Below are 25,990 nucleotides of genomic sequence, written 5' to 3' on the forward strand. Positions count from 1 at the left end.
AAGAATTCTAAGTGGAATGGGAAGGCTGGGCTCTGTTTTGCCAGGTGTTGGAACAGCATCCCATGCAGGGAGGAGATGCCACTCCTTTCTCGGGCACTGGGAGATTTGTCCACACCCATTATATTTCCACCATAAAATGAAATTGACTAGAAGAAGTTTCTTTTTAAATTCCTTCCTGCCGCACTGTGGTTTAGCCCATGAGTGAGCTGCTAACTGATTGCCTAGGGTCCCGGACTGTTCTGTGAACCCAGAACTTAGCTCAGCTGAGGAAGACGCAATGTCTCATTACATTAGTCTGGAGTGCCAAGGACAGAATGGCGGAATCCATGAACTGCTGGGAGAACCATTTGTCTGTCATATTTCTTAGGCCATGTGGCTCCTCTGCATGTGTGTCAGTTTCTGGTTGGAGCTTGGGCTATTCCTGACAGCAGTGCTCACCTTCAGAATCGGGGAGATGGTTCATATTGGATCGCTGTGCTTGCCATTTGATCAAATAGACAATCTTTTTATGCCTTTAAATAGGAATAATTCTGCATCATGGTGTACACACACACACACACACACAAATATAAGTGCTCTATGTACTTACACTGCACTTCTAAAAACCTACAGATGGATAAAATAAAAAAAGATGTGGGGTTCAGAATCAGTTGAATTTAGAACTGATCCTAAACTCAACCTCCTGTCAATTCCATGACTTTGAGCAAGTTATTTTGCCTCTCTGAGCAGGGCCAGGATTAAGGTGGTGTCAGAGAGGCACCTAGGGTGTAAAATGCGAGGAGGCACACGTAACTTTTGAGAGCCTCTTTGAATTTTGCACCTTAGGAGTCTTGCCTCACCCTCAGGCTGGCTCTGTCTTGGAGTTTCAGAATTGTATGAATCAAGACATTTAAGGCACCTACTACACTACCCGCACAGACACCTAGTAAAGAGTGGCCTTTAACCAGAAACATTCACGTACACGCGAACAAGTGTGCCTGGTGCAGCCAAAACCACACCCAGATGTTACTCCTGGCTCCCTTTCATGCTAGGGTGGGGTGGGCGTCCGTGACCACCCAAGGGTCCATCCGAAAGCCACTACTAATGACAGGGCAGGGATGCTGAGATCCAGATTAAACAGCAACATGTGGGGTTTCCGGAGCAGTGCTGGTAACCCAGTCCACCCACACCCCTCAGGGAGCTACCGAGCTAAAGCGAAGGAATACCAAAATAACATTTGGAATATTTTTGCTGCTCATGTAAGTTGATTTTAGGGAACAAATGAAATACAAAAACTAAAGCAAAAAACAAAACCAACATTCCACAACAGAGCCACTGTTATTTTCAGGGGTAGTTTTTATTTTTTCCCCTATTACACACACTTTTTTTTTCCTCTCAATTTTGCACGTAATTTGGGTTGCATTCATATAAAGATTCCTTTTTTGTTTTTTTTTTACTTAAGATTGCATCACAACTATTACACCATATCATTAAAAATGTTTTTACACTGTAATTTTGAATGCCTGAAAAGAAGGCCATTTCACAGATGTAATGTAACTAATGAATTTCGTATTGTTGGGTTTTGAATTTAGGTCTGAAACACATAATATTTCAATGACTATCTTGCCCCCATTTATCAGTCCACGTGTTTGTTTATGCATTGATATTTGTCAGTGGAATCACGTGTCAAATGTCACAAACATTTTTAAGGCTGCTGCTGCCTATCGCCAAATGTCTTTCCAGGAAAGTCATACCAGTTTACATTCCCCACAGCTGGTGTGCAGTGTGTGTGTCACAAGAGGACATTTGCGCTGTTCAGTGATTGGCAGTTGAGGGAATGGCCTGGACCCTAAGCTGTTTAGGCCAAGACAAGCCTTCTGCCTGTGACGACTCCTCTTTGCTCAGCTTCCAAATTGTGTTCTTAGCCACTCTACTGGTGTTCCGTCCCCACAGCTATAATCCCCCCCGGATCTGACCGAAAAGCAGGGCATTCTTCATAGCTTTGCTTCTCCATTCTTCTCTCAAAAGCAAACTACAGTATCAAAGAGGGAGTAGGCTGTGCTGGACAGGAAGCGAGGGGAAAGGTGCTGCAGAAAATTGACCACGTGTGTGAAGGTGCTGCAGGATAGAAGGACAGGAACTTTCTGGGAATTAGTTATGTATTTGAAGAAATATTCTGCCTCTCAGGAGCTGATGAGAAAAGTGGCTGAGAGGGTTGATCTGCATCCTTTATTTAAATTGCTATTTATAAAGTGCAATATATTTTGCTTTTTAAGCCCTTGCTGAAGTCTTATACCATGGGCAAGTGTTATCATTGTCATATTAGGTGAGAAAATAGGTTCAAAGAAATTCAGAGAAGTTCAATTCCCCCCAAAACCATCCACTAGTGAACCATTAAGCCTGGATTCAAACCCAGCCTGACCCTTGTGATCATCCTCTTTGTCTCAAAAGGTACCGTGGCAACAGGCAAATTAATTTGGATAGGTGGACTTAGAAAGTAAATATTTTTAATCCTTCTGATTTTGACATTGTTTTGAAGTGGTTTAGTTGGTCCAACTCTCTCTGAAAATAATAACCAGCAACTGTGTTTATGCTGTTCCAGGCATTTTTTCCAAGAACTTCACTTCTAAGAAGACATCTAAACCTCAGACATCCCCACAAGGTAGGAACCATTATTGTTTACATCTTACAGTGAGGACACAGAGGCGCATGGAGGTTAAGAAATTGGTCTGTGGCTGCGCAGTGATTGTGTGGGATAATTGAATTTCTCACCCAGATCTTCATGCTTATTCCCTGCTCCACTGGTGTTCCTGGCAACACCTTACATCGCACTGTGGATGCAATGATGCAGTCCACAAGAGCCACCTGGACTGCATTGGCAGCATAAAAGCAATAGGTGAAACCCCAGAGGCAGGTGGTTTTAGATCTAGGATTTGAAGGTTATCGTTCAAAAATAAAAAGTCTGCTGCCTTGGTATCACTTTGCACCTAAAATATATTCAGAATTACTGATCTTGGTGTGATGCCTTACCATCTTTCCTGTCCTGGATTTCCAAAGTCTGACCTTTAGACACACAACACTGCCTGCACGCCTGTGCCCTACACCTGGCCCCTATTTGAGTGAGCACATGCTTAGCATTAATTGCCTGAATGACTCCAACCGAAAAAGGGCAGATGAATTTAAGCAGCCAACCATCCAACAAAGAAATTTCCATTAATATTCACAGAACTTAGAGCGCAGTAGAGCAAAGATTCAAATTGATGTTGGTTTTAATCTGGTGGTGAATACATTCCTACACTGCCTGGTGGGGGGCAGGGGGCGGGGGATGGAGACAATTCTCTCATGCAACCAAAATACGGTGATTTCCGGTGCTCTGGTGTGGACACAGCCAAGTTCCATGTGCAACGTGACCTTCAGATTAAGGTAAGAAGGTTTTAACTCCTTTAAAGACCTGGGTATGTGCATCTGAATGGAAAGTAAAAAATATGGTGCTTTTTCCAAACATTTTTTTCTTTGTTGAGCATATAGATGTTTCAATATCTTCAAGTACTTGGCACCAGACAGCAAAAGAAAAATCCAGGTGATAGATTACATTTTCCCTTTTACATCTACACATTTTTGTGGGGCATATGAAATGCTGTGCTGCAGGGATCTATTTCTGGTTTGAATGAATAAACTAACCCATGAGTGTTTTCTGCAGCAAAATAGAAAACAGCCACACACCACACAACCTCGGAGCTTTATATCATATCTCACCTTGCCATGAAAAAGCTAGATACATCATTTGTCAGAAAGAATAGAGGTTATTTGTAGGGCAGGGGAAGGAGAGGGACAGTGTTACTTCTTTATAATATGTAGAAGATCTTTGGAAATATTTGAGAAAAGGAATGGAGCATTTGGAAAGGACGAGGACTGAGGAGTCACACAGATATTCCATTTACTAGCTGTGCGACATTGAGAAAATTACAAAACTTCTCTGAACTTTGATTTGAACGTCAGCGAGGGCAGAATTCTCTCAATTGCTGTAAGGACTAATGAGATGGCATTTGTAATGTCCCTAGGTAGTTTATACTCACCTCTCATTTTGTAACCCTGTTTTAAACTCTTTATGAATTAATTAATTTTAACCACAAAATCACCCTATGAGATGGGAACTTTCATTTTACAGATGAGGAAACTGAGCCTCAGAGAGGTCAAGAGAAGTTTGTAAATGAAAGAACTGGAATTTGATCCCAGGGAACTTGACCTTGAAATCAGTCAATACCGCTTATAATATGTTATAAATGATTGATAAGTGCCTGCCATCTCAGGATTATCTGTTGCAGAGTTGGCCAAGATCTCTGAAAAAATTCCTCACAATCAGAATATTCATAGGTGAAATCCCTAACAGTGGCCCAAGAGGTTTCAGACTTTTGATTCCAAACATTTGATGTACCTCAAGCATGGTTCACTTGAACACGACGGAAAATACAGTACAGAAGTAGAGAACATGGGCTGTGGGGTCGGGCTGTATTTGGGTCTAACCCCAGTTTTGTCACTTGGTAGCTGAGTGGTCCAGGCAGAGGCTTGGCTTCCTTAGCTGCTTGCTACGAGGACGGTTAGTACTATTAAAAACAAACAAACAAAACACTGTTGTTAAAGTGCAGTAAATAGTGCTAAGAGTGATGTGGGGGTGGGGGTCACAGTGGTGGGTGTGGAGTCGTAATAATTAAAGTTGCGATAGTAATCGTAGTAGTAATGGAAAAGTAGGTGTGTTCATCTGCAAAGGCCACAACAGCAAAGAACCATAGACTGGGCAGCTTTAACAACAGAAATGTGCTTTCTCACAATTCTGGATACTGTGGACGTCTGCGAGCACAGGCTTAGCAGGGTGGGCTTCCTCTGAGACCTCTTGCCTCGCCTTGTAGAAGGCCTTCCTCTCCCCGGGTCTTCACCTGGTCTACCCTCTGCGTCTCTGTCCTAATCTCCTCTTATAAGAACACCCCTCCTGCTGGATTAGGGCCTGCCCTAATGACCTCATTTTAACGTAACTACCCCTTTAACAACCCTTTCTCCAAGTACAGTCACTTTCTGAGGTACTGGAGGTTGGAATTGCAATGTATAAATTCCGGAGGGGACACAGTTCAGCCCATAATAGCAGGTCTTAGACAAACCAATTCCCTGGGAGTCAGGAATCCTACAGAATGCTTAACGTTACAGAATTTAGCACACTCAACCTCAGAAATGCTGATTTAAGTAATGGTTCGAGCAAGACACTGGACTTGTGGTATTCAGCCGAGAAAGCACCGCAGTGTGTGTGTTTTATGATGATGAGGGGTATGGATATTTGAATGGGTGGGGGTCGAGGTAATGATGCAAGAACAGTTCTGAGCATTCCTCGTGACTTTTGAAAGTCCACCAGGTAGTTAGGTAGATTAAAGCCTCTTTATAACTATTGGTACCTAGATTCAAGTCCATTTTATATATGGAGTGGAGTCTATCTCATTGCTTTAAAATCTACTGAACTTCTCAGGAATACCACTTCTGTGTAAATTGGGGAAGGTAGATTTTTAAAATCATACCAAGTCAATTATACCTCAATTAAAAAAAAACAACAGAGTTCTTTACTTTTTGGAAAGTCATGTTAGGTACAGAAATACCCCCTGTTGGTGTTTATGCTGCTGGTGTAATATATCTGTTTCAGTCTGCGTTTTTGGCTGTCTCATTCATGGCGATTTTATGTATGGACGTATCTTAATACCTCATTATATCTTATAATGTCATGTCAGACATTATAACTTAACTTATGGGAAACAGTTATTAATCTTTAACAATAATAACTTGTGGGGAATAGTTATTACTTTGTTATAACCTACTTTCTTTAATTTCTCTTTATCACAATTAGGACATTTTGCTGGTTTACAAAAATTATATATATAGATAATTTATTTATGAATTTCATTTCAGGATGATAAAGGGAATTTTATAAACTATGTGCTATAAAAAGAGGCACTGGATCAATAGGGTTCAAGTTTTTACTGGACTGGATAGGCTACAGTGGCTAATGGGTTGACTGTTGGACCCAAGAATTGAATCCAAGCCATCAAAGCCAGAGGGGAAAAACTGAGTCTTAAGGAGGCCAAATGACTTGCCAAGGTCATAGAGGCAGGATTAGAATGTTTGTATCAGAGCAATGTTGACAGTATTAGAACGCTGACTCTGAGCAGCGTTTCCCCACACTGGCTTTCCTGGTAGCCCACGAGCACAAATAAAGGGCCTTTGGGTTTGGGAAGGAAAGCCAAATTTAACATGCAAAGTTTGGGCACCCTAATATGTCTCTTCTTTTGGTAGCTTTGTTTGTTCGTGGCCCTAAATTAATTTCCTAAGTTTACTCATTCAGCTTGAAGCTCTATGAAGGAAGAAGATAAAACACAGTAATTAGCTTACTGCCCTGCAATCATTAAAAGCCTGCGATGGCAGACCCCCTAGGATCTTCCCTTTGTGTAACGCTCCTGGAAGAAAGTGTTACCTTATACGTAGCTTTGCTTTTGCTTATTTTATGGTAAAGCCACACGATTCTCCCACCAAACTGTGAGTTCAGACAGGCAGCAGCACCCTCCCCTTAGCTTTAGATGAGTGAACTGACTCTCTTAGCTTCACCAAAATCACCATGGCTGAGAGAAATATCTCAGTCCATTTAAGCCACTGATGGACAAGACAAATTCCATCAAAATCTACAATATTTCTCCAACACAGAGATAATAAAATCCAGACCCTTTAGAGTGGCTTTCAGCGCTGCCCTTTGATATGATTTCCCTACTGGTTCAGCCTCGTTTCTCATCACATCTCCTCCAAACCAGGTCCAATCCAGCCACTCAAACTGGAGGAGATTCATTCCCCAGCATGGGAGGGGTCTAAACTGTTTCCGACGCTCGGCTTCCTAGTCTACTCAGGATAAGACCTACCCGCAGTACTACCCTCAACAGTAAAGGCCCAGCTCAAGTGAAAAGCATTCCTGTCTGATCACCTGCTTTACTTCTTACCTCTCGCCTTCAGTGTCCCAATGCCTCCCCACTTGTCGTATCACTTGTCACTTTGGAGTGTCATTAGTGATGAGCCTATTTCTGTGGATCCCCACCCAATCAGATAGCGAGTGTTTCAAAGGAAAATGCTGTACATACTTACCTTGTATCCTCAGAGACGAGGACAGGGTGTGGGGCATTGCATCTCGGTCGTGCTCGTTGAATAGAACTGATGAGCACACAGGATAGAGCATTTGGCCTCCATAAATGTCAGAGCGAGGAGCGAGAAGTGACGTTGAAGAACTGGGAGCAGTTAATCAGAGTCACTGGTAGAATCTTGTAAAAAGTGGTGTTTCCTTAAAAGGTATAGGCTGGTTAGTCACCCTTGGTTGGAGTAAAGGTTTTTGAGTCTTGGGCAGAAGCCTTGACTGGAGGACTTCTGGTGGGACAGTTGGTTCTTTATTGTGGCTATAGTGCTAGCATGGCCCTACCTCTTCCTATGGAAGACACCAAGGTAGCCAGAAGTGCTGAGAGGAGATTAAACACTCTCGGGCACAACTGGCAGGAGGAGAAATTGGTGCAGACTTCCTAGGGAGTAACTTGTATATTCTTTGTGTAGAAATTTTTAATAATGAAGGTATGAACATATTCATTCCAGAATTATTAGTATGAGAAACTAATGAAGAAATTAAAGGTTTAACAGTAGTGATGAACTCAAATAAATTATGGAATATCAACATGAAATATTGTGAACCATTGGACAGTGTATTTTTTAATTCCAAATGGTGATGATAATACCAGCAACACAGCAACACAAGTTTTAAACATTAACCATTGTCATCCTATTATCAAGTTTAAGATATAGTCCTCATCATCCCTAGTTTACAAAGAACCTAGACTTTAAAAAAAAAAAAGTCATGCCTAGCATTACATAATTAGGTAAATCTGGAATTTAAAACCAAATGTGTCAAGTGAAAAAGTCCACGTTCTTTCCACATTATTGAATTGCATATAATACATTTAGTGACATGAAAAAATGCTCAGGCTAGGTCTTACATGACAGAGATGATTATAGATATGTGTGTTGCATTAAGACCATGAAGGAAAGATAGAAGGAAGAAAAGAAGGAAATAATGAAGTTATGGTTTAGTTCTATGCACCTTTTCTTTTCCTTTTGCTTTTCTGCTCTTCCCAGTTGTTTTAAAATGGGCAGGTATTACTTACATAATGCAAATACTAAAATGATATGGGACAAGGAAATATTCCAGTTTTATTGTAGCTATCAAGTATCACTTGTCATTGTCAGGCAGATCTTGGTGTACCTGCTGAGCAAAACTAAGCAAGAAGCCCCCCTTCTCGGAAAGAGACTTTACTATTGCTTGTTCCCAGCAGGTCCTGCTGTGTTCGCAGCAGTGTCGCAGAACTAAATAAAGCAGCGTAGGTCTGGAGGAAGGGGGTGGTCCATGTGACAAATGACCCAGCGTGGTTGAAGGTGGGAGCAACCAAGAAAAGCCATTAGATTTGGTGATTAGGAGGGCAGCACGTGCCAAAGTCAGTGGGATATGAGGGCCAGAGCCAGACCACAGGGTGTGAAATGAGACAGAGAAATGAGGAAAATTGTTAGCAGGTATCTGCCACTTTCAATCAATGGGCGAGTAATAGCATGTCAATTGAAGTGTGCCCACGTTTATGTGAAGGTTGCCCATTGTGATTCAACAATCATTTCGAATTTCTCAACCACAAATATTCATACACATGTGACAGGAGGTAGAAATTGTGCCGGTGGGTTCTAAAGAAAAGGCTAAGACAGAGCCATTTTGGATTGCCATCTTAATACTCTGCTAATTTCTGGAATAGAGTGATTTTTTTTTTAAGCCTTTTTCAATGGCCTCATCTTGAAAATGGGTCTATCAGTGCAATGGAAGACTTGGAATGGATTAACTACTGATTTGAATCGTTGTGAGCTAAACATTCTTGCTCCATGTAATTTTCCAAGAAAAGAGTACTGCAGGAAAAGCAATTGCCATTAGCTCAGCCTGCCCTTAATGAAAAGAAGGAACCTGAGAGGGAAAATGGCACTTTTTAGATACAACCTGGATACTTCATTTCCATGGGCTTTCCCATCCTAACTTATCTAAGCAGGATCCATCTTTCTCCTGAGCCCGGCAAGGTTTGCCAATCTGCCTTCCTTTCTTTAAGTGGCCGCCTCCAATTTAACATATTTATTGGCATTCTCCAGTGAGCCTTCAACAGAACTGAGCCATTTAAGGGTTTGCCCTCATCTTATTATAAATTAGTTTTGAATATCAGTATGCACAACACTCCTCAGCTACCCGAGTTAGAAATCCTTATTAGACTAGGAAGAATTTGCTTTTTAATTAGTTTTACCTCTGGTGTACGAAGCCCACTGAGATTACTACACTTAGTAAAATTTAATTAACTTGACAAAAGATCCTAATTGTTTTCGTGCCACTGGTCCTTTGCAGGGCTAAAATTAATGCCCTCCAAATTAAGCGGCCACCACAAAGCTTCATTCTGACTGCCCTATATTGAAAAAATATCCAAATTATAATTCACAGGAAGTTTTCCTTTGTCAGACACAAGGATTTTGGTGCATAGGCAGAGATTTACAAACCCCTTAGGAGGAGCTATGGAGGGGCAGGGATGAGACCACCCCCCACCCCACCCCCACACACACTCTCGACTTCAGTCTTGTGGAAAGCTTTGTGGAAATGAGATGAGGAACATATTGATCTGTTCAACTCCTCAAGACTCAAGCAGACATAATATATCATGTGAATTAATAATAAAGGTTTATAAGTAAAAAATGCTGAATGAAGAAGTTTTCATTCATTCATTCACCATTCACTTACTCCTTTAATGTGCATTTCCCAAGTACCTTTGGGGTCAGATGCTCACAAAGGAATATCTGATCAAAACCTTGGGCTTTCCAATGTCATTCCCCATGTGTAGCCTTTCCTTTTCCTCTGCTCACTCCTGCTAATACTATATACCCTTCAAGACCAGCAGCATTTTTTGCTCACCCCTTTGTGTTCCTAAAGCACCTTGTCTTCCCATTCTAATAATGCTGACTGCATTGGAAGGACATGTCATGACATCCTGTGCTCTTGCTGCTAGCTTTTGTTTGCTTGTGGCAAAATAGGTTTTAACCTGGTTACTCTTGGACCTTATACAGGAAAATCTTCTTTGCATTTCAGTCTTCTCTTCAGAAGTGATAAAAGCCTCTCCCTGGTGGAAGTTCTGAAGGATTGAATAAGAACTTAATATAAAAAGACATGGACAAGGTTTGGCATAGCATTGATGCTCAGTATCTTGAGTGTCATTGCTAAAAGCCAAGTCAGCTCCTTCCACCCTGATCCTGTCCTACCAAGCCTCATTTCCTGTCTCCTTCCATGGACCACAATAGGGTTTGAGGATGCACAGCCATTATGATTAAGCCCATCTGACTTACGGTATATTTTTGACCTGAGAATATCATCATCATTACTGTTTACATCATGAACACAAGACTATGCCTGTAGCAAAAGCTGTAGCAATTAAGTGTGGCTTTAAAAAATGTTAATATTGAATATGGACTGCACGTTTCAGAAGATCCTGATTTGACTTTGCTCCAAAATCAGGCCACTCTGTCACATGCTGGAATATTGTGGTTATGCCCAGAGCTTTGTTTTTCTAGCTCTATTTCTAACCTGCTATCCTTACCAAATTAGCAAGGACTCTGAAAATGTTTTTTACTTCACTGTTCACCATAGTCAGCTGGCTACCAGAGTCTTTCCCCCATTTCTCATATGGCAGGCTCCTTCTCATCTTGTGTTTAGTAACAGCCTCCCACTCCTGACATCTTTTTTGGGACCTGTCCTTCTGCTCTGGCAGCCAATCATAGTATCTTGTTTGCCAGAGTATGGACATGTGACCCAGGTCTGGACAGTCAGGATACCCCATCTCAGTGTCCTCAGTGAGTGCACAATGACAAGTCTGTCACCAGCCTGGACTGTGTGCAGACAAAGTATGTTCTCCATGTCCTCCAGGCTCAGGAAGCTAAGCTAACGGAAGTCTGGAGCTGGGTATGCCTGTGTCTGTCTTTTCCAGTGACAAGGAGAATGCCTAACTATGGGAGAAAGACAGGGGGCACCCCTCTGAGAGAATCAAAGCCAAGACAGGGAGAAAGGGAGAGGAAGAAGGAGAAGAGACATGGAGGAGAAGAGAGGGAGATGACAGTGTTCTTAAAGTCACTGGAGACATTTGGCTCCAACCTCAGACTTTCTCATTATGTGAGAAAGTACATACTCTTTAACCTTCCCCCGCCCCCCAGGTTAGTTTGAGTCAGATTTCTTCTACTTGCCACTGACTTTTTAAAAAAATTTTAGAGTTATTTATTTACTTATTTTTTTTAGTTGAAGTATAGTCAGTTTACAGTGTTGTGTCAACTTCTGGTATAGAGCATAATGTTTCAGTCATATATCTACATACATATATTCATTTTCATATTCTTTTTCATTATAGGTTATTACAAGATATTGAATATAGTTCCCTGTGCTATACAGTATAAACTTGTTGTTTGTCTATTTTAAATATAGTAGTTAGTGTCTGCAAATCTCAATCTCCCAGTTTATCCCTACCCATCCTTTTTCCCCCTGGTAACCATAAGTTTTGTTTTCTATGTCTGTGAGTCTGCTTCTGTTTTGTAAATAAGTTCATTTTTATCTCTTTTTTTCAGATTCCACATGTAAATGATGTCATATGGTATTTTTCTTTCTCTTTCTGGCTTACTTCACTTCGAATGACCATCTCCAGGTCCATCCATGTTGCTGCAAATGGCGTTATTTTATTCTTTTTATGGCTAAATAGTATTCCATTGTATAAATATACCACAACTTCTTTATCCAGTCATCTGTCGATGGACATACAGGTTGTTTCCATGTCTTGGCTATTGTGAATAGTGCTGCTATGAACATTGGGGTGCATGTATCTTTTTTAATTAGAGTTCTCTCTGGATCTATACCCAGGAGTGGGATTCCTGGATCACATGGTAAATCTATTTTTAGTTTTATTGAGGAATCTCCATGCTGTTTTCTGTAATGGCTGCACCAAAGGACATCCCCACCAACAGTGTGGGAGGGTTTCCTTTTCTCCACACCCTCTCCAGCATTTATCATTTGTGGACATTTTAATGATGACCATTCTGACTGGTGTGAGGTGAGGCCTCATTGTAGTTTTGATGTGCATTTCTCTGATAATCAGAGATACTGAACATTTTTTCATGCGCCTATTGGCCATTTGTATGTCTGCATTGGAAAGTTGCTTGTTTAATTCTGTCCATTTTTAGATTGGATTGTTTGGTTTTTTCTGTTGTTGTTATTAAGTTGCATGAGCTGTTTATATATTCTGGAAATTAAGCCTTTGTCAGTCACATCATTTGCAAATATTTTCTCCCATTCCATAGGTGGTGGTTTTGTTTTCCTATGATTTCCTTTGCTGTGCAAAAGCTTTTAAGTTTAATTAGGCTTTTCTTTCTATTGCCTGGGTAGACTGCCCTAGAACATTGCTAAAATTTATGTCAGAGAATGTTTTGCCTATGTTCTCTTCTAGGAGATTTATCATGTCTTGTCTTATATTTAAGTCTTTAAGCCATTTTGAGTTTATTTTTGTATATGGCGTGAGAGAGTGTTCTAACTCCACTGATTTACATGCTGCTGTGGAAGACTTTTATCATGCCTTCTTTCAAAGTCCTTCTTTCAACAAAGTCATGACCAGCTCCAAAGATCAGGCTGCCACCAGTGCAGTTTTATGGGAACATAGGTCAAAGGCTGAGTGCCCACTAGGGTGCTGCCCTTCACCCCGCCTCACCTCCAGGCTGCGTCCATCCCACTTCCCAGGCACACCAGATGGGGATTGCTTCAGGGGCCTGCCCCGTGCTCACTGATGATGGGGTCAGCCTTAGAGAATCTCAGCGTCTTCCAGCACAAAGGCCTTCACACATTCAAAGAACAGCCGGAAATGAATGAAGACTCTTCCAAAACACTGAGATTCAGAGCACAAGTTGGATTGACAGCTCAGAAAGGGGCATCTTCCTACTGAAGCAGGTAGACCTTCTGGGCAGTTTCCCTCTGCAATATAAGGTTGAACTTTGGACCACATTTTAAATGAAATGAAGTAACCTTGTCATTCAAATACTGTATACTTCTAAATATGTGCTTGATAAGCACGTATTTCAGCATGGGGAGAAATTTGTATGTGACTGACATCTAGATCCATTACCCATAGCCAGTATCTCCCCTTCTTGTTCTGAACTTCCCAGGGATCAGATCTGTAACTCTTAAGTCATTATAAAAAAAATTGTCCCCAAGCCTTGTTTCGTCTATCCACAGCTACTCTCATTCAGCAAACCTTTAATGAGCACCTACTACGTGCTGCCAAAAGGTGCCAGGAAACAAAGATAAGGGAGACAAGCCCCTGCTCTTGTTTGTACCAAAGCCAGTCTGCCCACCGTTGCATAGTCACGTTTCGCTCTTAAGCTTTTTCTTCTCTCTTCAACACCCTCTGTTTCCTCATGTGCATTTGTCCACGTTCTTCCCAAACTTCACCCTCTATGAAGGCATCTCTGGTATATCCGATGTGGAAGTGGTGTTTTCTCTTCTCGTCTAGATTTTTATAGCTTATTCCTCTCTCTCCCTCTTGACATATAACACACTTGGTCATTTAGTAGCTGTTTACGTGCATGTCATCTGTGCAAATCGGCGGTTCTGCCACATGTAGTGAGAGATGCATGCACACCTATGTGTGTGCGCGCACATAAGGTAAGTGTGTGTGCCTGTGTGTGCCCATCCCAGGTAGCACTGACTGTAGCTATTGTGCTTAGTACCGAGTCTGACATACCATGGGTGGTTAAAAAAAATTTTTTTTTAAAGTTCAGTGACCATACGAATGACTGACTCAAACTTGCCTTGAGTGTACAGTCCTTCCACTAGGAAATGCTCTTCAGAGAAAGTGACTCCCTGAGCTTGTTGTATTTCCCAACAAAAATGCCAAGGTGTGTTTGCACTGGACAGAATGAATTGCTTCCCTCTGACTCAAGCAGCTGTTTGAGGGGTGATGTTACTAGTTCCTGTAATGACCACCAGAAAGGACAGTATTGATCTCTGAAATTGGCAGGTACATGTCCTACAGATGGAATATTCATTATGGCAAGGATCCATAGCTCAGAGGTCATCCAGAGAGATGACGGGTTGTAATTTCAGTCTGTTGGCCTGCCACAAGCTAATGAGAAGGGAAAGGGCCCATTTGTCACATGTGGGTGATAAATCTCCCACGTGCCTCTTTTATCGAACAGAAAGCCATGCAAGCTGTCGGCAGCTGTGGCCCAGGCAGGCTAATCTGAGAAATGGGGTGAGGTTTACTGTATTTATCCAAAGCACTGTCCAAAGGGAAAGCAGTGAAAGCAGCATTTGTTAAAAGCACGAAGCGTGCGCCAAACTTGGCAAAACACATTCTTGCAAATGCTCTGTAATCTCATGCTCACAAAAGCCTCAGGGGCAAACAGTGTCATTTCTGCTCTCCAGATGGAGAAGCGGAAGTCCCCAGGGCGGCAGAGCTTAGTAGGCTGTATGACGGTAAGAGGAAATTGGGATCAGAACCAGCATCTAATTGATTCTGGGGCCCAGGATCTTAGCACTAAGCCTGACAGAGTGAAGACTCCTTAGGAGAGCAGTTGTCTTACGGACTGAGTTCCAGAAGGATCATCTTGACCCCCAGCTGGATCCGCCACTTTCCTTCTGGCTGGCACTTTGTTCTCTCAGCCTCAATTCCCTCATCCATGAAGTGGGAATAAGATGAGTTAGAAATGTATCTAAACACTGGAGACTTCCTGACGCTTCTGCACATCACACTTTCAAATATCAGAGCATTCTACTTATACATTCAGATGGGGATATTTTCACTGTAAGGATAAGAGTATTCTGCATATTGGAGAGAGGGCTTTTTACATGTTTTTATTTTGTTATCCATCTAATTCATTTACGATCCAGTCTGTGAACTCTAACACCAGCCCTGGGAATATAACCTTTCCTCCATCTCACAAAGATAGCAGAATTCAATTTGGATTCTTTGTTTCCCCCAAAATCCATGCTTAGTGTCCCCTTCCCTTCTACTCACTATGAAATATACAGGCCAATCCAGGATCTGATCCCTGGGGAGTTTAGAACAAGAAAGGGAGGTACAGATACAGATGCAGATACAGGTGTGGATGTGGAGATAGCTGTGGGTATCAGTCACATCCACATCTCTACCCCTGTGCTAAAATGTGTGCTTGTCAAAGTTGGTTAGAGCTGCAAGCCTCCTGCGTCAAAACCCTTAAGATTTGGGCAGAAGGAGCCAATCTCCCTCCCCACGGGTATATCGACGCGTCCACAAATTGCCTGGGGCTGTAGGACGGTAAAGACAGATAAGGTACTGGGAGATGATTGGGGGACGGGGAGAGAGATGTAACGCACTGGGTCCTTGCTTTGTGACAGGCCCTGTGCCAAGCGTGTTGCCTGTGGCATGTGGTGGATTTGTCCAGACATCATGAAGCAGGTCTGCGATCTCACAGATGAGGCCGCTGAAGCACGGAGAGTAAGATCTTCTCCGAGTGCATGGCTCGGAGGACAGACACCCAGGCTGGCTGACATCACCGCTGGCTTCTCGGGGCCACAGACTTCTTCTTGGGGAGGCGATGCACTGCCACTGCAGGACTTGGCCTGAGCCGACTGCACTGGTTTTTAATTTCTTGGGTATTTGGGAAGTGACCAGAGACAATAACCAGCCACTCTGTCCTGCTGATAAGACAGGAGGTGGGCGTGAGACATAGCCTGAGACCCCCGGGTGTGCATTTCTGGGCACAGAGCCTGGCAGGAGGAGGGGCAGTGAGATGCTAAGGCAGCACTGCCGGCAATCTGAGAGGAGAAATGGGCTCTGGACCAGGCCTTGGGCTGCAGCTCCTGCCCCCTGGGGCCTCTGCCTCAGACATCGTCCTAGCAGCAGGGCAGTGCCGAAAGAAGGCCTTCTCCTCTGATCTTCTCTGTTATTTCTGGATCCTCCACTGCTTTTGATCTCTCTGGCCACCCTGGGAAATCCAGCTCCAATAACAACCCATGAAGGTTATTGCTCATCTTCTCTTTCCGTCTTTGCCCTCTGTGTTAGCCCTCCTGCATTTTTAAGATACTAAAATATTGTATGTCACAGCATTTTCTTTAAATGATAAATTTACGGCAGCAAAATTGGAACAGCCTTCGAAGCACATTCTTTGAGATGAACCTTGGAGTGATGTATTACAACATTTAAAGCAGGAATTCCGCATACAAAGGACTCGTCAGGACCTGAAATGATTAGATACATATGAAAAAGAGCAGTAACGGGAAAGGCAGGCCCCTCTCTGACCTTTGCTTCCCACAGTCAATACCAATCTTGTTCTTTTTTAATGACACCCACTGCTTTTGCCTAATGAAAATTTTCCCACTATGAGCTTCTGTCAGGAGAAAAATGCACCAGAATGATGCACGTGTCCACATGTGGGTACATACAGGGGTGTGTTAGCAAATCCGAAGGAAGACAAGCCTTCATAATAGCACGTGCTTCTTTTCCAAAAGTTGATGGTAACCATCCCAGCCTGTGTTTCTCACCAGGGCAATATAAATTATGGCAAGTTGGCATAAAGTGTGTGATTCTTCGGCCCTGATTTAATAACATCAGAGGCACATTGCTAAATTGCCCTTTTAGTTTATTTTAATACTTTATTAGTCAGACACGGGTAAGGAGTAGATATAAGCACCACACTTTTTGGAGATCATATGCTGTTCACCAGTCGACACTTCAAAATAAAGGTGGCCCTTTTGAGCAAATTATGGTTTCTTAATTTTGTGCTATTGCATTTTAAGTCCCCTTTGAGATTTTGTAATAACCTATAATTGTTTTAGTGAATTGCATCTTAATTGAAAAATATAATGTCTAAAAGCTGTTTTAATTAGCAGTTATACCTGCATTTAGCTGCTGCAGACCCAAGGAAAATAAAGAAATAAATGAATAAGTAAGTACATAAATGATTTGCTAGCTCTGTCTGATGCTAGTGTTCTATTTCAGAACACAGAGTTGTGAACTGGGGCTCCAAGGGTCGTTAGGGAAAAACTAAAATTGGCACCTCTTATGTAACTTAAATTTCAGTCCAGGAAAAAGTGGCTGATTTTTTAACCCTGGTCATCATACCCCATTGAATTTTCCTTCAGTAACTTACCCAGCTACAGTTTCAAAATCCCGTTCTTCTGGACAAGACATATTTTAGATTTAGAATCATGGATCCTTTACAAAGGATTAAAGGAGCTATAAAATGAATGCTTCAAAGTCTACTTTTAAAAAGTCTGACTTCCTTCAAGATAGCAGTATATATACACGTGTCAGAAATCACTCAACTCTACAATAAAGTGTGTGTATTTACTGTATGTCAATTATGCCTCAGTTTAAAATACACAAGTATTAGGAAGACAAAAGTTCAGTTTACCTAGATTCCTGGGCCGCTTGGGTATTTTAACGTGGCATCTACTGATTAAGAGAGCCCCTCATTGCTAGTGAGGAAACAGAAAGCTACAGGTTTTGTGCCACTTCCTGCTGACAAAGATGATTATCCTACCAGACCATCTGTATTCAGGGCATGGATTTTTAAAAGAACCAAACAAAAATGCCTCAAGTTTTTGGAAAAAAAATTGGGAAACCCTTGCAAAGCCAAATGACATGAGAATGTACAACTTTGTCTCAGGGGAACAAAAAAGAAAGAAAAAAAGAGAGAGGAGTGGGAGTATAAACTGAACCTGTTTATAATATATTTAACCAGTCAATTACACTGTTAGCCCACAAAGGCAAATTTCTCTGAGTCCTGCTTAGCTGTTCCTTGTTCGTGGCACTCATTTTCTTCCAATTTGCCACTGTTTCATAAAGTTTTGTCAATCATTAGCATCTTTAGAAGATTGAAATGGCAAGTTAATGGTTTACTCTAAAAGAGACAAACACAGGGAAAAACAGCTGCAGCATTTAAACATCGCTGGAGAACGTCCGCACTGTGAAGGAGCAAGCACGCAATTACAGGGGAGGAAGTGCTCACGGAATGAAATTCTAATGTGGGGACTTCTCTAATTTGTGAATCTGTTGAGGATTGTTTAAACATGTTCCTTCTGATCAATAAAAATGCTGGTGGCCATTTGCATTCCCTCCAAGTGTCCCCACACTGGTATCTGCAAGCTTAGCAAAGCTGAACACAAATGAAGTGAAGGCAAAGGCAGAACACCTGTGTGTGCGCCATTTCTGCAAGACTTTGAGCTCAAGAGAAAAAAAATGGTGTGAATCTTAAAGATGGTGAATTGAAAACATAAAAGAAAGTTAAAAGTGTCTTAGAAGAAAAAAAAATATCTATCTTAGAAGAATTCTGGTAGACTTCCCCTGCCCCACATTGTCTTTTTTCTTTTTTCTTTTTCCTTTTGAAATCCGGACAAGGATGGAACAGGATATGAAAGCTGGACACCAATATTTAAGCCTCTGCATTAAATATTCAAAACAGATTTGGGAAGAAGGGTGTGTCCGCCACAAAGAATTTGCCACAAAAGGTTTTCCTCGCACTTAACTCTTTTTGTTTATTCTGAATGCTTTATCGAGTCTGCTACTGACAGCATCAAATAGGAGACCTCCTCTGGTGCCTGCTACATAGTTTTGTTTTAACTGATGTCTCTTGGCTTAACCCACACGATGTTTCCAAACCTTTCTCCTTCTTCCCATCATTTGATGGTATGTGTGTGTGGTCTTATTAACAATTTTCTTTTTCTCCGTGCTATATTCTGCTATGATCTCTTCTTGCACTTCTGGACTAAGGTTTGAATTCCACTGAGTTCCACTGCCTTTAGTTGCCCTGGGTAAGCCCCCGCCCTGCTTGTTTCCTCTTATTTTGTACATCTCTTCGAAGGGATTTTTCCTGTTTGTTAATCAGAGAATGCATTTGCCCAAGGACTAGTTACAACACAGTCCATTCACATCCTCTTGGGAAGTGGGAGGTGGATCAAGTGAGTGGGTAAGGAAGGGGGGCTTAGCAGACAGCGAGGATGGTGTCATCTCATCACAGGCGGGAAGCAAAGGGACAGTGTGGTGCCCTGGCCCCCGAGAGCTGGGACCTTCAGCTCTGGCTTCTCCAGTGGCATAGCAACAGCAAGGCTTATTCTCTGTGATGGGGGTGGAGTAGATGGGAACTCAGGACACATGGGTAATTTCTGTTGTTTAATTGTCTTAAGAAGAAACTCCAAAAGTAAAGATTATCGGATGAACAAAGTTTCCACTGACTACAGACTGGTGAATGAAAATCTCTTATCTGGCACTTCACAGCTAGGAAAACTGAGGACAGATGAGTCTAAATGACTAGGTATGACATTACATATGCACACATTCATTATTAACACAAAGAAACAAAACCTTTTCCTTTTAAAAATACGCCACATGCCAGTCCCTGTGCTAAGGAATGGGATAAAGTGATGCAGAGGCATGAGCAGGGCCCTCATAGAGTCTACTGGCAAGGACAGGAGACAGTCATTAGAAACTAACAGAATGTGGGCTTTGGTGGTGTTTTGGCCAGCATGGGGAAAGGAGTTTATTTTGATTTTCAAATTTAAGTAGTTACATTTTTTTTTCTGGTTATGGGAGAATGCGTGCTCGTTCATAAACGTGGCATCACACCATGCGGGCTGCTCCCTAAACTGCTGTATCACTCAACAACGTGCCCTGCACAATTTCTAATGTTAAAATACACTTCGTCTAGTCCTTAAATGGTTGCATGGTCTTCATTTCATGAATGAGCCGGTTCCCCTAATTTTCAGTTCTTTCTCTTTAAATCATAAGATCCCTGTTTATATCAGACTTTAAATATGGTTCTTTGTGATTTTGCTGTATGATTTGGAAGTGTGTTAGACAAAATGAGAGCATTTTATAAGCAGTGAACACAATGCAAACTGTTACTTCTCTGTTTCAGAAACAGACTGATACTTTTGCTTCACATAAACGGTGATCAAATCCTGGTTCTACCAGTCAAAAGAAATCTTTATTTTGTTTGCTTTGTTTTTCTCTCTCTGAACCATGGGCTCCTCGTGTTCAAAATAGGGATACCTACATCTCAGGGTTCTCCCAAGGATGAAGGGTGTCAATTCAGGTAAAAGGCTTGGTTCTGTACCTGACATGTAAACTGCCGACACATGTTAGGTGTTTTCATTGCTGCTGCTCCTCCAGTCTGGGCTCTCATTACTTCTATTATAATTTACTCCTATCTGGACTCTCCTTTTGGTCCAGTCAACCTTTCTGCAGTGTAGATAGGCTTGAAATGCTCAGAAGTACTTTGCGTGCATCAATTCACCTAGTCTTCCAACAACCCTTTGGTGGTGGGTACCATGATCACTGCCAGAGAAGTTAAGTACATTGTCTAAGATCACTCAGGTAGTTCTCGAGGGTGGTATACAAAGTAGAAGAAGGGAGAAGTGATAGCAGAGACTGAAGAGATAGGCAGGAGCCATGGAACATAAAGCACCCTTTCCATTGTAACATGAAACATGAGTTCAAAGAGCTCAGCTCCAGCCCCGCAGCAGATAGTGTAGATAGAGTAGATAAAGTCAATCATCCAGGAGGGGCTAGTATGTAAGGCAGGAGGAGTATGGAATGGCTGAGACTCATGGCCATGTCACCAAACCTTGAACTGGCCTGACAACAGTGATAATATTGTTTATCACCTATTCAAAATACTACATAGGAGTCACTGTTAAAACTGAAAATATAGTCAAGATCAAATACCAGGACTGATCAGGATTGCTAGGCTTCCCACCTTTCTGAATTGTCCTAATATGAATAGGACCACATTTGTGATTCTGAAACAGACATGTCCAATGTGGTCTCTTTGATTAGAAATTCCAGCAAGAGAAGAGAAGAAACCAAACTCCTGGTCATTCCTGTTATCCTCATTTGAATTCACAGGCTTTTTCTAAAAAGAGAGAAAAAAATTCTCCTCCGAATGTATCCTTTGTTTCAGAACTCTTCAAGGAAGACAAGTGCTGATATAATGCAGTCATACATATCTGAGTAGCTTGGTATGTAATAAAGGAAACACTATATATTATGACAGACAGCAGCATGTGGAGGAAAATACCTTCACCACGTGATAATGTGCGCTTTGATAATACATTAAAACCCAAAGAGAAATCTCTAAGGAGTGTAGTTTGATGGGTTGGGGTAGAGGAGAGCCCTGTATAAATAGCCATTTATGTATGAGATCACACACCAGAGTTGTTTTCACGAAGACCGAAATGGCTAACCAGGATCCCATCTGACAGCAGGGTGGAGCAGACCCTCCATAATGCATGTGTGTGGGTGGGGCTAGTATCTCAAGGGGGCCCCCATAATAATAACGCTGATGTAGTTTCCGAGAAGGGTGATGCTACTTTATCCTGGAGAAAGCCTGAGTTACAGAAAACCGGTTTTCCCTCTTCACCCATGCTCATTATCATCAAGGAATGCCTTCATGTTAGATTGCATTTAAAATGACTGGTGAGAGCTGAAGTGAAATTTTTGTAAATTATTCTGATTTCTTTTATGATGTGTACAAGTTGCCAGGGAAGCATCCCATTGATCTAAAATTGCTTCCTTAAAAGAAGATTCTAAAACAAATCAAACAGATCATCACCCTGGTGTGGAAGGGTGGACCTCATAATCCTGCTCTTCTTCATCCAGGGCTATCTATGCCACTTATCAATTCACCCATTCAGCAATTTGAATACATCCTCTATATAATAACTATGCTAAGAGCTGGGGGTACAAAGATGGTTAAGGCCTTATTCCTACTCTCAGGAAGTAGGAAGACCCATCAGTGGACAGTTAGGATGCAGTGTGATTAGTTCTACAGTGTGTGTGTTTGTGCGCATAATCTGATAAGTATGATAAAGTTTATCTTAAACCGCAAAGGATAAAAGGAGGTAAGATCAAAGACCCTGGAGTCCCGAAGGCTTTGGCAGGAATGGAACTGAACTTGAATAGATCAAGACCAGGTTACACAATGGAAGTATTTTAGGGCAGGTAAAAGGAAGGTGTATGTCACAAAATAGCTATTAATTTCACAAAGCACATTCTTTGCTTTAAAATATGATGCTTCTGGAAAATAGGAAAAGCTTCACCAAAACAGCATCTACTTCTCAAGTTGCTGTAAAGACACAAGGGAGCGTGTTTAAGCCCCAAGCAGAGTGCCTGGTGTACAGTGTATGACCAGTGTGGCTTCCTTCACCTTCTTGCCCAGCGTCCCTCAACCTCTGAGGCCATTTGGCCACATGGTGAAACTAAGCCCATGAGAGTGGATCTTTCTCCAGAGAGAGCTAAGCTCTTCAGTGTCTCCCAACCCTGCTTACATTGTAAATATGCAAAAATCAACGTCTATCAGAAGAAATCCCAATTATGTCACCTAATTATGGACCTAATTATGTCACCGGGTCACCACGTCCACCACTGAGAATTACTGAGCTTCAGAAACTGCTGTTCCTGAATATGGGACTCCTTGCTACGTCCCTGTACAGCAGTTTCATAAGTTCCACTATGACATTGCTCACCCCTCTGTCAGATCTGTAAAACTGATGGACACCTTAGTTGAAAAAATATCATCTGTGGTTCTTCTTATGATAGTTACTATCTTAATAATTAATAGTAAATCAGTACTTACCCACCCTGTCTCAAGAATCTGTTGGTATCTATCAGCATTGATCTGTTGAAAGCAAAAGGTATTATTACTTCCATTTTATTAATGAGGTATTCATTGATTCAGATTCAGAGCTATAGGGATCAAACCACAATTAAATCTTGTTAACAGACTTCAAAGCCTGCTCTCAAATATTGTGTGGCTCCAGATCCCTAATGCTTCCCCAATAACTTGCCTATTCTCTGGGCAGTTCCTCTCATAGCTGTGCCAGGTACTCAGGACATCACACATTCAAGGGGATGATCCAGTTTAACAGAGAGAGAGAGAGAGAGAGAGAGAGACAAAGAGGTGGGGTGGGTAGAGGCACCCAGGGCCCTGAAGGGGTCCTCACTCTCTACCACCATATGGAGAAGGCTGGCATTGCATTAGGAAAGTTCTTCTCACGCTTAAGAACTCTCCAATCATAAAATGTAGGCAGTTCACCTCTCTACTTAGAACAATCCAGCTACTCAAGTTTGCAGGTGACTTTTCTAAACCACTTTAGAAACATGAAGAATTAGGTATCTGACCCCACAGACCTACTTTTGGACTTCATTTGAGGAATGGAAGCAAAAATACTGTTCTAAATTTTAGAGGAATTGTGTCCCATAATGGGGCCCTTCGTCAAGATTCTGTGAAGGAAACAGTTGCCATCATGGTAAGAGATTTGAGCCTAAAATACAAAGTGTTGATTCTAAACTATCGTGTCTTGATCATGACACACAGTGGATGAGACAAGGTGGCCATCACTGTCCCTCTCCTAACCCCCAGAGTGTTCTCTGAAGTGAGGTAGCTGCTTCTAACTGTGTCTGGGACAAGCGAGGCACTGCAGGGTTAGGTGGGGAGACGTGGTTGGGGAGCAAACTGAAAAGCATAGTGCTTCAACAAAGAGGATGAGATAGGGATCCTGGGTCCTTTGCAGTTGTTTGGATGGAGAAGCAGCTTAAGTTCCTACAGCCCAGGGACTGAGGGTACATGAGGGTGGTTTTCCTTACCGGCATGTAGTAATGGGAGGAAGTGGGCATTATCTAGGGGAGCCACCGAGCTGATACAGTTCCTCTAGTAAGCACACACATTTAAAACTCCTTTCTTCCCGTGCCTTTCTGGTCTTCCACACATAAATGTTTAATTCTTCATGATGCCATCCATCAGCTTGCTGCTCTGGGAAGGATCTGTGGATAAAAGCCTCTGGGTGAGGTCTGCCTGGACCTCCAGATGCACTCAAGGCCCCGAGGGCTTCTAAAGAGCTGATGTCAGGCTGGGGCCCTTGATTAATGATTCCCCGGATATTCTGACACCCCTGCAGGGACGGGAGAGATAAGAGCCTAGACAGGGCTGCCAGAAAGCCCCGCTTCAGAGGGAGCGAGGTCAAGGTCAAAAACACTGGCAAGTCCACAGCAAAGCGCGAGGCCAGAGTCTCCTCTGGGGCAGCGTGCTGGCCTGCAGAGGCCAGGATGAGAGCAAGAGCTCATCCTCTGGCACTCAGAGGCAGACAAGGGACAAGACAGATGGAGTGAAAGGGGAGACCAGAGACCAGAGGAAACTCCTCAGATAAGTGAGGCAGAGGCGCCTGGGGATCTGTTTCGGGACACATGATTTCAGTTCCCAGAGGAAGGACTGCTTTGTGGCACCGGCCTCTGGGTCGACTCCCTTGGGGGAGGGTGGAGGGAGGGTCATCTGCTCGGTGCAGGAACATTTCAGATTTTAGGACTTTTTGATCAGTTGCAGCTCGAAGTTTTCAAGAGCTGGAAACAATACTCTCCCTGGTACGTGTCCTCACCAAGGAAGGCCCCTCTGGTCTCTCATTGGAAGAGAATGTCTCGGGCTGTCACAGACAAACTCAAGGCACCATCAGCTCCCAGAAGAGGAGGAGCAAGGGTGCTGTCTCCTCGATTTCCTCTCCTGAGGACCCACTGCCCCCCGGCCCCCGGTCACAGCCCTTTTCTCCACGCTGCCTGAGCCTGGGGCTTTGTCCCTCTCTGCTTGGATTATCACAGTGGGCCTCTGGTTGGCCGCCGTGACATCTGTCATAATATCCTCAAGCTAGTGTCTTCAATCAGCGATCCTCAGAGTTTCGTACAGTGTGTGTGTGTGTGTGTGTACGTGTGTGGGAATGGTGGGGCTGGGGGGAAGGTTAGCGTCCAATGAGCGCTCTTTAAAAGTGAACCAGTTAAAATAAAATGTATGTGAGTGTGTATATATACAAATGTACATGTGCACGTGAATAAACAGATGTGCATAAGCACATGTGTGTGCTTAGATGTATAGATATGTGTGTTGATAAACATACAGAGAGAGACAGTATCTGTCTAGCTGCCTAGCTGTCTGACTATCACTCTAGTGTACCCTGTGGCTTTAGACCCTTTTGGCCATAATTCTTAGACATCTAGGAAATAAAAGATCCCCGATAATAGGATTTCTTAAAGGTCCCTCCTAGCTACAAATGTCTCCAACATTTTGTCTGTTTGAGATTACATATTTGGCAGAAGGAGAAAATGTTGACCCTTAACTTTATTGTCAGAGGATGGAAACTACAGGCAACGTCTATCCATTCACTCATTCATTCATTCATCATTCAATAATTATTCATGTACAGATTAGGTGCTGCATGAGAGGCTGGAGTTACAATGGTCAAAACACTTTAGTATCTGCCCAAGAGGCTAAAAGTTTATTGGAGGACTCTGACAAGTAGATGGGGGCAGATTTCAATACAATGGGATACTTTTTGTAGCAGAGAGGTACTCAGAATACTTACTGTTTGGCTCCAAGCAGAACATACTCTCTCATATATGCCAAAGGAGATACAGAAAAGCAGGGACTGATATTGGGATGTGGTTTTGCTCAAAGACAACAGATACTTTAGAAATTGTAGCAGCAGATAGTTTATGCCAAACAACTAGATGTGTCTTGATCTTGCTTTTGAATAATTCTCTTATTTTGGCTGAGTGGTCACCATCCCAGCTGAGCTCAGCTCCAGACAGTCTTGTGACAAGAGCAAAGCTAGCTGTATTTTGAGTGTTCCAAGCTCCCTGGTGAGAGGACCAGAGACAGTAAGAAAACTTCTTAGGAACACACAGGGGATGATGTAAAAGCTTAAGGAAACAAGTGTATAGTTTTTTACTGTACCATTGAGCTCCACTGTAGGGGAAGGTGGTGAGGGCACTTCTGGTGCATCTTACAGGAGAAGTGGCACAGACCACAGCCAATCCATCCTGTGATCCTGCTG

General features: G+C 42.5%; 1 long non-coding RNA gene across 1 annotated transcript in view; it reads left to right on the plus strand.

The window, feature by feature from the left end:
* LOC140698146 (uncharacterized) overlaps nt 1-25,990 on the plus strand; it is a 338,999-nt gene that overhangs the window by 248,178 nt on the left and 64,831 nt on the right. Inside the window, exon 4 of the long non-coding RNA XR_012075679.1 lies at nt 2,582-2,641. This is a non-coding gene — a long non-coding RNA (uncharacterized lncRNA). The remainder of the gene's footprint in view (nt 1-2,581; nt 2,642-25,990) is intronic.

The sequence above is a fragment of the Vicugna pacos genome, chromosome 9 (assembly GCF_048564905.1).
Source record: "Vicugna pacos chromosome 9, VicPac4, whole genome shotgun sequence".
NCBI lineage: Eukaryota > Metazoa > Chordata > Mammalia > Artiodactyla > Camelidae > Vicugna > Vicugna pacos.